We start from the raw sequence: 13,694 nt of genomic DNA on the forward strand, positions 1-13,694 counted from the left end.
TTGGCTTATATACCTCAGCCTTGGAGGTGAGAACATCACTAACTAATTACATCAGCAAGTGAAATTACTTCGGGATTACAAGCTGGAAACTCAATTGAGTCCCGTTACTTAATGAATGGCTCAAATCAAAATTAATGTCGGAAAGACATTTATTACAATCAATGGTTACAAAATGATGAGTGTGAGCAAAAATGTGGGTGTGATCCTCTGCTGGCTCAACACCTACCTTGTATGCTTATAGTGTTGAGTGCAATTGTTGATCCCAGTCTGTCCTTGACTCTGATACAATTTAGTCAAAACAGTGCATAGTGTTTTATTTGTGGCCTCAGCTTTCCATTTGCATGTGGATGATATGGGGCAGATTTTCTATGTATGACCATGAATTCCTCTAACAAGTATTCAATGACTTCATTAAGAAAATGTGTTCCTCGATCATTGAAAATATCTATTGGTAGTCTGTATCGTACAAAGTCATTTTCACACAAAAATTGTGCAGTGGTTCTTGCATCTACTTTTTGTGCTGCTTTGGCTTCCGCCCATTTTGTGAGATAGTCCATAGCCACAATGATATATTGGGTATGGGTGCGATATGCAGAGGGTGAAATAGGACCCACAAAATCAATTCCCAATTTTGCAAATGCCCGTGCTCCCATCATTGGCCGTAGTGGTATCTCATCTCTTTTTATCGGCACCTTAGTGTGCTGACATGCGTCACAACGCTTTACAAGCTCCTCAGCATCCATGTGCAATGTAGGCCACCATATTCCTGCGGGCGGTTAAGATAATTTTTGTCGTCTTATCGCCTAAAAAATAGCCTCCACTTATTCCTCCATGTGCGTGTTCTAGAATTAGCAAGTATTCGCTTTCACTTGCATAGATTCTAAGTTGATTGTCCTTTCCTCTCTTGTAGAGTTGATTTCCAATTAAATTAAAGTCTCGAGCGTCCAGCTCTATAGCCCTTTTTCGTGCTTTTGTTATGTTTTCAGGAAATTTCCTTGTTGTTAAGAAATCAATGATATATTGCCTCCATGCAGGTGCAATGGTTATCTGAAACAATGTCGCGTGATCCATCGGTCATTTGGCATTACATATAGTACAATTGTTAACATAATCATGTGTGTCAGCATACAAATTTGGCCAATAAACTCCTAAGTGTTTCAATCTTTCGTGTGTTTTCATTGTTGAACAATGAAATGCACAATTTTGGATGTGTGCTTCTTAAAGATTACACTCGAATTCCTCTGGACTTATACATAATCGTAGAATTTGGTCCGAGCCTAGATGGTACAGTCATCCTGCAATCAACTGAAAATTTTTTGTTTGTCGAAATGTTTGTTGTTTGGATTTTTCTTCCTTGTTATCAAATCTACCTCCAAAGGAAAGAATGCTAACAATTTCCTAAGACCATTTGGGTATGATTTCAATATTGAAAAAATAAGCATCAGGTATGTCATCATCTACTCCTTCAAGAGCTTCCCCGTTTTGTAGCCTTGAAAGATGATCCACCTGTAGATGAGTTTTACCCTTTTTTACTACCACTCTGAAGTCAAACTCTAGCAATATAATAAACCAGCGTACAATTCTCCCAGTATTGCATGGATTATTTACTAGATACAAAAGAGCTTGATGATCTGTGAAGAGCACAAATTTGTTTGCAAGCAAGTAATGCCGAAATTTCTTTACAACATAAATCATTCCTAATCCCTCTCTTTCAGTGGTGGTGTAGTTCTTTTCTGCACTATTTAGCTGTCGGCTCGCATAACAAACTGGAAAATCCATTGTTCTGTCTCTAGGTTGAACCAGAATACTCCCAATTGCGTATGTAGATGCATCAATGTGAACATGGAATTTTTTTTTTCAATCTGGTGCTTTAAGTATAGGTGTTGATACAAGGTTTTCCTTAAGCTTTTGGAATGAAGTTTTACACTCAGTCCAGTTGAAACTGACTAATAAGTGATATAGAGGTTGTGCAATGACCGCATACATATATATGAATCTTCGATAATATCCGCAGTGTCCCATGAAGGATTGTACTTGTTTGGCATTAGTAGGCCTGGGAAAGTCTACTATGACTCTAATTTTGTCTAGGCCAGTGGTTATGCCATTTCTTGAGACAATATGTCCTAAGATACGGCCTTGCCTTACCATAAAAATGCACTTTTCCGGGTTGAGACAGATTCGATATGTTTTGCACTTCTCAAATACCTTTTGTAAATGGTCAATATGTTCTTCTCGTATAAGAGAGTGGACACAAAGATCGTCCATATATATTTCTAAGAATATTCTCAGTTATTCTTTGAACGCATGAGTCATTAACCTTTGGAAGGTAGCTGGGGCATTGGTTAGGCCAAAAGGCATAACTCTATACGCATATATTCCCCACTATGTGGCAAACGCTGTTTTGTGTTGATCCTCTATTGCAATTGCTAATTGGTTATACCCCAAAAACCCATCTAAAAAGGAATAAGCCCGTTTTCCAGCCACCCACTCAAGCACATGTTCTGTGATTGGCAAGGGATAATTATCCCTTATTGTGGGTGCGTTCACTTTTTTGAGGTTCACATACACACATAGCTTTTCGTTCCTTTTGGGGACAACCACAATGGGTGACACCCCATCTGTATGCTCGATTTTATAGATGAATTCAGCATCCATCAGCTTGTGAATCTCCTCTTTGATTCGTTTAGCGAATGTGTCATTACATGTGTAAGGACGCTATTTGCTAGGTTTGGCATCTGATTTCAAAGGAATTGTATGTGTGCATATCAATGGATCAACTCCTTTGAGGTCTTTGTAGGACCATGCAAACACATCTTTATACTTCTTGAGAAGTTGTGCTAGCCGTTCCTCTTCTTCAGGCCCTAAATCAGTTGCTATATAGACAGGCTGAGGCTCTTTGCCTGGTGCAGCGAGGTCTATCCGTTTTGCATTTTCCGGCCCATCGTAAGATTCGTGGTGTCATTATGATTTTTCTATCCTGGATGGTGAATTTTTGATAGTGGGATGGTACATTCATGTTTCCTTTTTCTGAATCCTTCTTACCGTCACTTTCTCCCTCACTAGTCCATACCTCTCGTAACGACCGTTTTAGTTCTTGGTATTTCTTTTTAGGCTCCATTTTGGTCCACTCTAGATCTTTTGTCTTTTCCTGTTTTAATTGTTGAGATTTTCTTGATTTTGTTTATGTTTTAGTCTTCCGTGCTTGTTTTATTTCCTCATGTGTCCTTTCCCTTGGAACTTTTGAGAATCTTCCTGATATTTGGTCTTTTACACAATCCTCTGCCTTGACAAGCATTAGATAATGAGATTTATCTTTTATCCTAGGTATCAGGTTCTCTCTAATTTTGGTTTCTGCTCTTTTTTTTTCTATAGCGTTCCTGGCGTCTAGGGTGTTGATTTGCAAAATCATAAAATTTGATATCTGCAATTGTTTCTCTACTCTCGCTTGAGCTGTCTGAACACTCGTTATCTACATCATTACTTAATTCCAGATGCTCAGAGGAGTCATAAAACTCTTCTTGTTCTGGTGAGTCTACATTCTCATCTTCTACTGGTATAAGGCTTACCATGTAATAGGGTAGCATATCATAGCCATCCTTATCGCAAAATTTTGTCGTTGGGCTATCTGTAATGGTACAGACATCCAATGTTTCTAGTATGTGTTCCCATTCCATAGGTTATAAGGAATCTTCGGGTAAAGGTTCCGGAATGTAATCCTTGTCCTCAATAGCTCTTTCTAAAATGCATTCCTCTCTTTTTAAGCTCCCACAATGTGAAGCTCCGCACATCCATAGCTCTTTTTTCTGCCCTAACCATGCTGGGAGTTCGGACCCTGCCAATGTAACTGAATCAAACTCTTCCACTGGTGTCTGGTTCACATCCTTGTAACTATGGTCTTTTAGGTATATTTTGGTTGTAGTCTCCTCAAGTCTGAGATATATGTGGTCGTAACCCCAATCCTGGACCATCTTTAATTGTCTCATGAATGGTCTTCCCAAGATGATCTCATAATTGTTCTTTTTGTCGAAATCAACTATTGCAAATGTATGCTCATACTCGATTCCGCAAGAGGTATGCTTTTCCATGAACCCATATCCCAGTTGCAATTTCATTCTGGTAGCTCTCAAAGCCGGTTTTCCCCATCTTTTCCAGATTTCTTTGGTGGCGATAGTGACTCTTGCTCCACTGTCAAGAATAGCTTTGGATACTACTCCTTGAAATTCTACTGGTAGAGTGGTATTTCCATCTTCTCCCTCGCAATATTCTTCAACCTTGTTTAAAGGTACTAGCCTAGTGTTTAGTTGAGGCTTGTCCAATTATCTGATCCATTCTTGAAGCTTCAAGGTAGGGTCTTTTACTCCAAATTTCTCTAAGCATTTGCCTACGGTGGTCCACATGTTTGGTCGTAACATCAGGAGTTCGTCTAACGTGATTGTGCATGCCACACGTGTGGACAATAACTCAATCAACCCTTGTGAATCCATTACTCTGTTAGGAGAAAGTCTTTGAGATGGGATTGATCTCACCTCAAACTTAGCTTCATACTCCCCTAGGTAAGAGGGTAGAGTTTTTAGCGAGTCTGGTTGGCTGTGCCCCAAACTAATTGAACCCTGGTCACCCTGGTCTCCCCCTTGTGAATGCATATCAAAGTTCGTTTGTGATCTTGCCTCGAACTCTTCAATGGGAGGTAAGATCTCATTTTCCTCCTTTCTCTTGCTATTTATTTGGTGGTTCACCCTGTTAGCTTCATTTGCTTCTCGGATTTGCTTCCACAGGTCATCTAGACTGTTACAATCCTTACCCATTTCTACCAATGTTTTAAGCTGGAAACCATCAATTGTCTCATCTGTTGTATTTGGCACTATGCTAGGTTCTCTCCTAGACTCAGAGGCAGTCGTGAGTCCCTCCTTCGTGTCTACTTGTTTCTCTAGAGTTGGTTTGATAGGGGCTGGAGCTGGTACCTCGTGCCAACTTGCAGGTTTACCAAGCGGATTTTCTATCAAGGATTGGGCTATTTCAATCATCTTTCGATACATTTCCAACCTCTGTTTTTCTATTTTTGCATATGGATAAGTCATCCATCTTTGCTCTTGGGTTTGGTTGTTTTTGAGTCTGGCTTCGTATGCTTTTAAAAGTGCGTCCAACTGCTCATTTACTTTTTCTACCAGCACTCATCCTCCTGATCCTGCACTTTGGGGTTCCTTTACTTCCTTGGGCCCTATTGTTGCCGCAGTGTGTGAGTTTAAACTAGTTAGATCCTCTAACCGCTCTAATCTATCCTTTGTGTGTTTTAACTCCTCGGCTAGAGCCGTTTGCTCTCTTTCTCTCCTGGCTTTTAAACGCGCCTTTCTAGCTTTCCAAGTGCTTCTCTGATTTTTCATTTCTGCACTTGGGGCATCGGTCTTTGGCTCTTCAATTATGGGTTCGTTTGTCATTCGTTGAGCTTGTGCTCGTGTCACTACCTGAATAGGTATTACTGTCTCGTTTTCTGACCGTCCACTGAAGGCACTGCTTCCAGCATGATCAAAGTAGTTTTTTCTCCTTTGCTCGGGTTCTTAGGGCAATTAGGAATCAAGTGAGTAATTCCACACTCGGTGCAATACACATTGACTCTAATGATTTCATCATGAGGACAATCCCTTAGCCAATGATCTCCGCCACACTTGTAGCAAGGTCCCTTAGGCTGTCGAGATGCTCCTTGAGCTCCTCTTTGTTGGTATGCATGCCTCTGCCTCCCATGCCTCCGTTGGCTATGATCAACAGTGTTCATTCATCCAAGCTGTATCTTCCTTCTCCTGCTGCCTGTGCAGCTGTTGGTGGTCGACCGTGTACTTCCAATCATGCTCCAAGGTTCTGGCGTTGGGGGTTCTTCCGGTGGATAATAGACAAGATCTGTTGCGTATCCATTGGAATCTTTGTAATATGCATGCATACGTACCAAATCCTTCTCTTCTGGTTCGTTTTATCGTTGGTGTGTATCTTATGCCGACCGGTCGTAATCCTGGTAGGGGTGGTTGTTGCCCCAATACTGGTTGTGGTCTTTCAACACCTATAGGTCCTGGTAGGTTTCCTGCTTGATACCTAGGCATCGGTGGAAGTTGAGGAGATGCTACCTAATCTTGGAGAGCATCAGGTCTCTTTCTCACATATCCCTTGTTATAATAACATTCTTCCGTCACATGGTTTGTCCATTTTTGTTCAATAGCACACCACTTCGGCGGCTTAGCCTGAGGATTGGCATACATATTAATTTTTTTTAGCACTTCCTCCAGAAGCTGCTCCTGGCTTACAGCTACTTCTCCTTTTGGTGATGTCTTAGCGGACTTGCTTCCACTTTGTTGTGAGGATGAACCGTCATCAAGATCCTTGAATTCACCCTCCTTGTAGACCGCACAATTGTCTATAAGGTAAAGAGCCTCCTTAGTTAACTCATTTAACGTCATGCTCCTCTCATATGTAAGTCCTTCTGGAGATCTGCATTCCTTAGTCCTTGAATAAATATAAGCATAAGTCTGGACTGAGTTGGCAGTTCTTCCACAGGACAGAACTTCACATATCTTTTTAGTCGTAGGGATGCCTTTTGCACAGATTCCCCTTCTTTCTGTTTAAATTTATGGATTTGTGAGAGTGTATTATGAGCTATCCCCCTTTGTGAGAATTCCTCAATAAACTCGTCAAAAACCTCCTCCATAGAATCGAAATATCTACGCTCCATAGAGTCAAACCAAGTAGCGGCATCCTCTTCTAGGGTAAGTCCAAACCCTGCAAATTGAGTAGGGAAGTCCAAAACTTCTTCAGATCTAATTACACGCACAAAGGCTGCTACATGATCCCTAGGATCTCTGTTTCCCGTGTATTTCTTGTTCACCCATTTTTGCACCTGAGAAGGTCTAATTCTACGATGGTGTACAAATCTCATCATTGGTTCTCCTCGTCCTACTCGATACACCTCCTCTTACCTTTGGTAGTGGGAGGGTTCCTCTCCGAGAGGTGCCCCTAAGCCATAATTCCTGGTGGTTCTTGCAAAAGGTGGTTCATCTCTTCGAAATCGTTCTATGGGTTGTCTTCCAAGCTGTGTCGACTCTTGAGTTTTTGGCTTACTCTCGCCTTGATACTGTGAATAGAGTGGTGGTTCTTGTAAATATCTTAGCCCTCTTGCGGTTGGATAACCATCTCTGTTTCGGTCTTGTTCTAATGTCGCACTTTGTTGAAGCCATGCCTGCAATGAGGGTTGGGTTACTTGTTGGTTCTGGTAGTTGAACGTCTATTGTCGGTTAGAATGTGATATTGTCTCGTACTCTTCTGAAAACGGGTTTGTTGACTTGCTAGGGATATAGGTGGACCTTGGTACTTCTTTGGGGACATATGTTCATGTTTTTGGAACTGTTGCCTTTTCGACCTCCTCTGGGAGAATTCGTTTGTATTCTTGCCCGTACCTGTCAACAAAAATGATATCCTTCCCCATAGCAATTTCATAAGAGAATAAGTAAAGAACCTTGTCTTTGCTTAATTCAATTGAGTAGGATGCTTTGCATTGAAAATAAGAGACTACTCCCTCGCTCTCATGCTTGTAAATTCCCACACTCTCATTATAGGTGGAGACACTGGTTGTTTTTTTATCATACATAAAAAGAGCTCCAAGTCGATCAATTTTTGGAGGCGGCTCTTGAGCCTCCGAGACCATTTTTTCTTTTGTCACATTATCTCCATATCAGTTGTAATCCTCGGGGTTACTAACTATCAGATAGTGGTTCCCCTTTATGTCTCGGAATCTATCTCTATCATCATAGACTCAAATTATCTCCATTCTCTGAGAAGGTCTTTCTTCTATACAAATACACTTGCGTCCCTGATAGTCAGAATAAACTAGGGCTCCCCTAGAGTTTGTTCCTTCTAAGAAGATTATAGTGAACTTGGCATCGTTCAAAGGGTTTTGGGAGGTACTTCCTCCTAGCATTGGTCCTTCACCGTAGAAACCTCCTGGTTGTTGACTACCCATCATGAAGAAGCACTTATCTGATGAAGTGTCAGTATCACTACCCTCCTCAATGATTGGTGCTAATGGATCTAGCCTTGCCCGAGTTACTCTCTCTTTAATGGAAACTAAGCTACCCTGATCACCTGCCACTTTTTGGTTTCTAGGAATGTGTCTTCTTGCTCTTAAATTCATCAAACTTAGCAATGCAATTTATCACAAATACAACCACTCACCTGACAAGGGATCAGTTTCTGCACAACTTCTTGCCTTGCTGCTGAATATACCTGTACACAAGCATTTAATTTCGGTAATCGAATCAAAGCATTTAACTGCTAGAGGTGGTCCTAGTAATGATTGGTGTAGCTGGAGGGTTAACCTCAACCACTACTGTACTTTATACACTTCGGATGTTCTTGATTAGGTCTGCTAATCTGGAACTGTACTTTACCCGAGTGTTTGTCAGTCTAGAGGTAAAGTCTTAATTCCGTCTTTGCTCCGTCAAAAGGTCAAACAAGGTCCAATTTCACTTCTGAAAGAAGTTCTGGAACTCTTAAGTCAATTGGAACATCACTCTATGTCCACAGTCAGATTTTGACTTCAATAAGACCCTGTAGACATCCTACGCGTAGCATGTCTATCTGCTCTGTTTTGGCTAAAATTTGCACTACAGATTCCCCTTGATGTGTTGATTCCACAGCTATTCTCACTTTCTGATATGGACACCTATAAGCTGGTCAGTTGATCAGAAATCTGTTCCAGCAGCCTAATGTTGATCTGATATTTCACAAGTCAAATCAACTCCAATTTGGATCAAAATTGACTAGGAGACTTGCCTAAGGCTATACAACACCCTGCTATGCCTACAATCACATTTTGATTTCAATATCACGCCTTAGACATGCTACGCGTAGCATGTATAACTGCTCAAAATTGCTCCAAATTCAAACCACAGACTCCTCCTCTTAAGGTGCTGATCACTCTGGTATGCTCACAGTTGGATTTGGAGTGCTAAATCATTGTGAACACATCCTACGCGTAGGATGTCTAAGTGCTTTGTTTGACGCCAAACTTGAGCCATAGCTTCTCATTGATGTCAGCGACCCAATGCTATGCTTAGATTTTAATTTGGATTTCAAAAGACCCCAAATTTAGCTATTGTAGCCTTTTTCAATCAAAAATGCTAAAGTCTGCTTAAAACCCAATTTTCTCACCCAATTGAGATGAAACCTTTCTCATGCACTCAGTAAATCATGTAGATCATGCTCATGAAGACATCCTATAGTTTTGGTCTTAAAATAATGCCTTGGGCCCAATTTGGGTAAGATGTCTGGCAATTTCCGTTTTTTGGTCTTATTCTGTCAAGATATGGTCAAGTTCCCCCTTCAAGGTGAAAATAGGGTAATTGCTACCTTCTGAACACACTGGTGAATTCAGACTTTCAAAATTCTCACCAGAACACCCTGTAGACATCCTACCGTAGGATGTCTACTGCTCCTTTTCTCTTACTAAAGTGCTACTTTGACTTCCCTATGCTCTCAGCAAGTGCCAATATGCCTTACAATTTAAACCTTTCTGAACTTTTACGTTTTTTGAGTCCACCTTTTAGCTTTTGGGCAATTCAATAAGCGAAAAACACTCAAGTCTATATGTTACTAGGGTGAAACCTACCCTCTGAACACACAGGTGACTTCAGTTTCCCCAAATTCCCTGCTAAAACCCCCTGGAGACATGCTACGCGTAGGATGTCTACTGTCTTAAAATTTATTTTTTTTCTGACAGAAGTACTCCCTATGCTCTGAAGCTCTCTCAAACATACTCACAGAAACTTTTGAACTTCAATTCAGCTTCTAAACACTCTTTTCCCCTTTTACAGCTCTTTGATGAGCCTAACAACAAATATAACATGCATGAAGTGCTCCAAATCATAAATCATGATGTCCTACTAACCCTACTCCTACTCATCATGTGAGATGGTGATTTTGGTGTCTCAGTTACTTCCTGGCCTCCCGGACTCTCCAGCTATCCTTTCACCGCCTCTACCACTCCAACTCCTACTCTCCTACCTAAGTCAAAGAATCTAAGCCAGACACGTGCTCCCTAGACTCCCTCTAAGACCTAGAGAGTCCCCCACCCTCTGATCCTATCTAAATGTAAAATAAGACTCTGACAAGCCAGAGAATCCCTATCCTCAAGGACTAGTCTCGGTCACCTACCTAGGGTTTTCGTCCCCGGTAGCGGCACCAATGTTGGCGGATACGCCGCGACGGATGTCAGCACAGCGAGAACTCACCTAACAAGATTTGTCAGCTAAGGATGAAGCTCGACCCGTAGGCGCGTGGAAGCAATCATAGGGTGTCAACCTACACTCGACCGACTATTGACTACTTCCTACAGAGGTCTCTACCCAATGTATTAGGAAAATTTTGGACTCATTTTTGGGCCTTTTAAGAGTGCCACATCATCAAAGTTGTACAAAAGAAAGCAACCCGGTAGACCCCTCTAAATATTGCTTAGAACCCCATGATATGACCTATCATTGGAAAGTTCTTGAAAAATGGATTCTAAAGAGACAAGGTCCGAAAAGTTTGGATGACCTCTATGAAAGTTATGCCATTTTTTTTCAATCAGCCAGGTTTTGTTACCGTTACGGTAATCTAAAATCACCTTTTTCTAGATCTACATGAAGGCAATGTCCAATACATGCATGCTATATATCAATAGATAGCATTTGAAGAGTAGATTCTGAATATCCAGCCTCCGACAAGTTTGGATCTTATTTGCAAAAAATTTACGGATCCCCACTTTTTGAAAGCTATGCTACATCAACAATTCTTACAAGGCCCATTTTTGAGTCCAAACTTTTCCTAATGTCTAAGTCACAGCCTTCGAGAGTACACAAGAAGAGATTTCCTACAACGCTTTCAAGAGCCAAATACCCATCAAACGTTCTCAAAATGCTACGGAACTTGAGGAAAATCCTATTAACACCAATAGGTCGCTCTCCCTAAGGTCCGTGACCCAAAATCCAAACCCTAAACACCCGGAGCAGAATCGCGTAGGATGTCTGGTCGAAATTTATAGGTCGTCGTTTCTGAAAACTAAAATGTCTAATGTGTATCTCTACTCATTGCGAATCGCGTGGATATGATGAAATGCAAAAATAGACATCATATGCTCACCGAATCACAGAAAATAACTTACAGGTCAATCTCACGAGGCCGGGCCGTACATCTGCAATGTAGGTGTTGGCGCGTAGCTCTCTCCGGGGGCAACATGCAGCACTTCTCCACACTCGATTCCGACCACCACTGTGCGCGTAGCGTCAAGATAAACTCTCACTCTCTCTCGTACATAGAGTACGCTCAATTAACACAGACAAAACTTATAAAAATGACAAAAGTTTTTTTTGCATTAAGGTCAAAAGTGGTATAAATACCTTACAATCTCAAACCCTAATGTTCCAATTTAACCATATACTAAGTTTAAATATCAAAATTTGGATACAATTTGGAAGCTTTTGCAAGCCCCACTATTTACAAAGGTGAAACGATGGTTTCTTCTCAATTAAGGAATGATTACAAAGGAAATTAGTATCCCGCTGCGCAATCATCCTCCGTTGGGTGTGTCCAGCCGCTAACAATCCATATCCAAGCGAGCATAAAAGTTGGAGTCATAGTGAGGTATGTAGCAACCAGCCACAAACATGACTTGACCATTTGGTGGGCTGATTTTTCCATAAGTAGCATTTATACTTATCTTCTTTGACAATGGAAACATCTTTCAAACCTTTTTGGTCATACATGCCACATCTCTTTGACCACTACGTTGCTTTGCATTTTTGGCCCACATCAAAGAATGCGCATCGTATTTGTCAAATCCAAGAATTCTTTGCACATCATGCTCCCATGCTTCGACAAGAAGTATCACATCGGAGTCATTTGTAAGCTCATCAATGCCAATTCCCGCATTCCATGGATATTCGTTCCAATTCCAAAATCTTATTTGCAAGCGTGAGTTGGTCTCATAGATCACGTGTCCCTATTTGTTGGGTGGACTTACATCCTCCTCAAGTGACTTTTCTTCTTGAGATACCACCTTAACCTTCTTGCTTCTTTCCTCATATGCTTTGCGACGTGCATTTTGTTGCATAAGAGTGCAATCCTCATATAGATTACAACCCATTCCTTTGAGGTAGATCCAAATGTTGTCAAGGATGATCTTTCTCTTTACCTCATCACCCATGGTACATACAATAGGTCTTTCTCCCGAAAGAGGGACTCCTTGTTTTCCAACTTGATGTGCACTATAAGCCATGATTTCAGACATGCCAAAGTATGTATAGCAAAAAACTCTGCAATAGCAACTGCAAGATATTGGGGTGTTTCCATGCTTTCCTCCTTGATTCCACAAATGACAATGTCCTTTGAGCGTTTTCGTCGTTCTTGCAATTCTTGAGTGTGCACATTCCTACATTCTTTGCTTGGACAATGGCTTGCGTGATAGGAAATGTAGAAACCACATTATCCCTACATATATCAACCCATGATTTGGATGCATTTCTCATATCATAACATCATGTCGTATTGTATCTATTGTTTCCTCTTTCAATACATAATCACTCTCAACTTTGCTCAAGCGCTCTTTCAATACATTCATGTTGGCAAGAGAGTGCTTACATTCTTGAACTTCATTCTCAAGATGCATCAAGCGTGTTGTTTGCATTTTAAGAACCTTGTTGAGGTGCTCATTCTCCACAACGATAACTCTTAAAATTCCATTCTCCATTGCAAGTACGCACAACTCTTCACCTTGCTTGTTGACGGTTTCTTGTAATGAGACCAAGTAACTTGTAAGCCATGATCATTGCTTCCATTGTTGTAGACTATGTGGTTGGATTAGCATCCAAATTTCTTGGAGATTTTGCATCATTCTCCATGGTGAGTGTGGATTTTTCACCCTTGCGAGTTTTGTCGATCCGACATTGCCTTCAAGTCGGCAACAAAAATGAACAATTTTGACAGTTTTTCAGTTCTGGGATGTTGTTACAGAAAAGCCTTCCATTGCTCAAAAAAATTATATCTTTACATCAATGCGTAGAGGTCTTTGTGCTCTTCAATTCAGGCTATAGATTACCTAAATCGGAGTTCAAATGAGTGAGTTATGGTCAAAAGAGGGAACTGTTGTCTACTAGGTCAAAAAACAGCTGAGAGAGAGAGAGAGAGAGAGAGAGAGAGAGAGAGAGAGAGAGAGAGAGAGAGAGAGAGAGAGAGAGAGAGAGAGAGAGAGATGAGCTTGTGTTGTGCTTGTCTAAACGTAGAGAGGGTTAATTTGAAACTTTGATTTGAGAAAGAGTGAGCTGGTGTGAGCTCATATACCTAAGGAGAAAAATTCAAGGCTTAAAAAATACCTATTGTGAATACCTTTGAAATTGGAATCTAGTAGAAATGGCAATTTTTTACAAGATTTAAAAAATCGTTAGTTATCGTGAATATTTAAGAGCGACTTAAGTAGAAGTGCAAAGAATTTGCATAGGAAAATGTGGTGTGACCGCATCTTTGTCATGAAAGAGATTGAGAAGCTGTAGGGAATAGTTCAATACTGATTGTTCCTCGTAATCCCTGTGGCCACAAGGAAATTACGGGGACCGCATGATGGCGATTTGCAGGGATCCAGAAGCCAAGGCTAGAGTAGTGATTACGAGGAAATGGTCACTCGT

The sequence above is a fragment of the Adiantum capillus-veneris genome, chromosome 2 (genome assembly GCF_014529385.1).
Source record: "Adiantum capillus-veneris isolate H3 chromosome 2, ASM1452938v2, whole genome shotgun sequence".
In the NCBI taxonomy this organism is placed as follows: Eukaryota; Viridiplantae; Streptophyta; class Polypodiopsida; order Polypodiales; family Pteridaceae; genus Adiantum; species Adiantum capillus-veneris.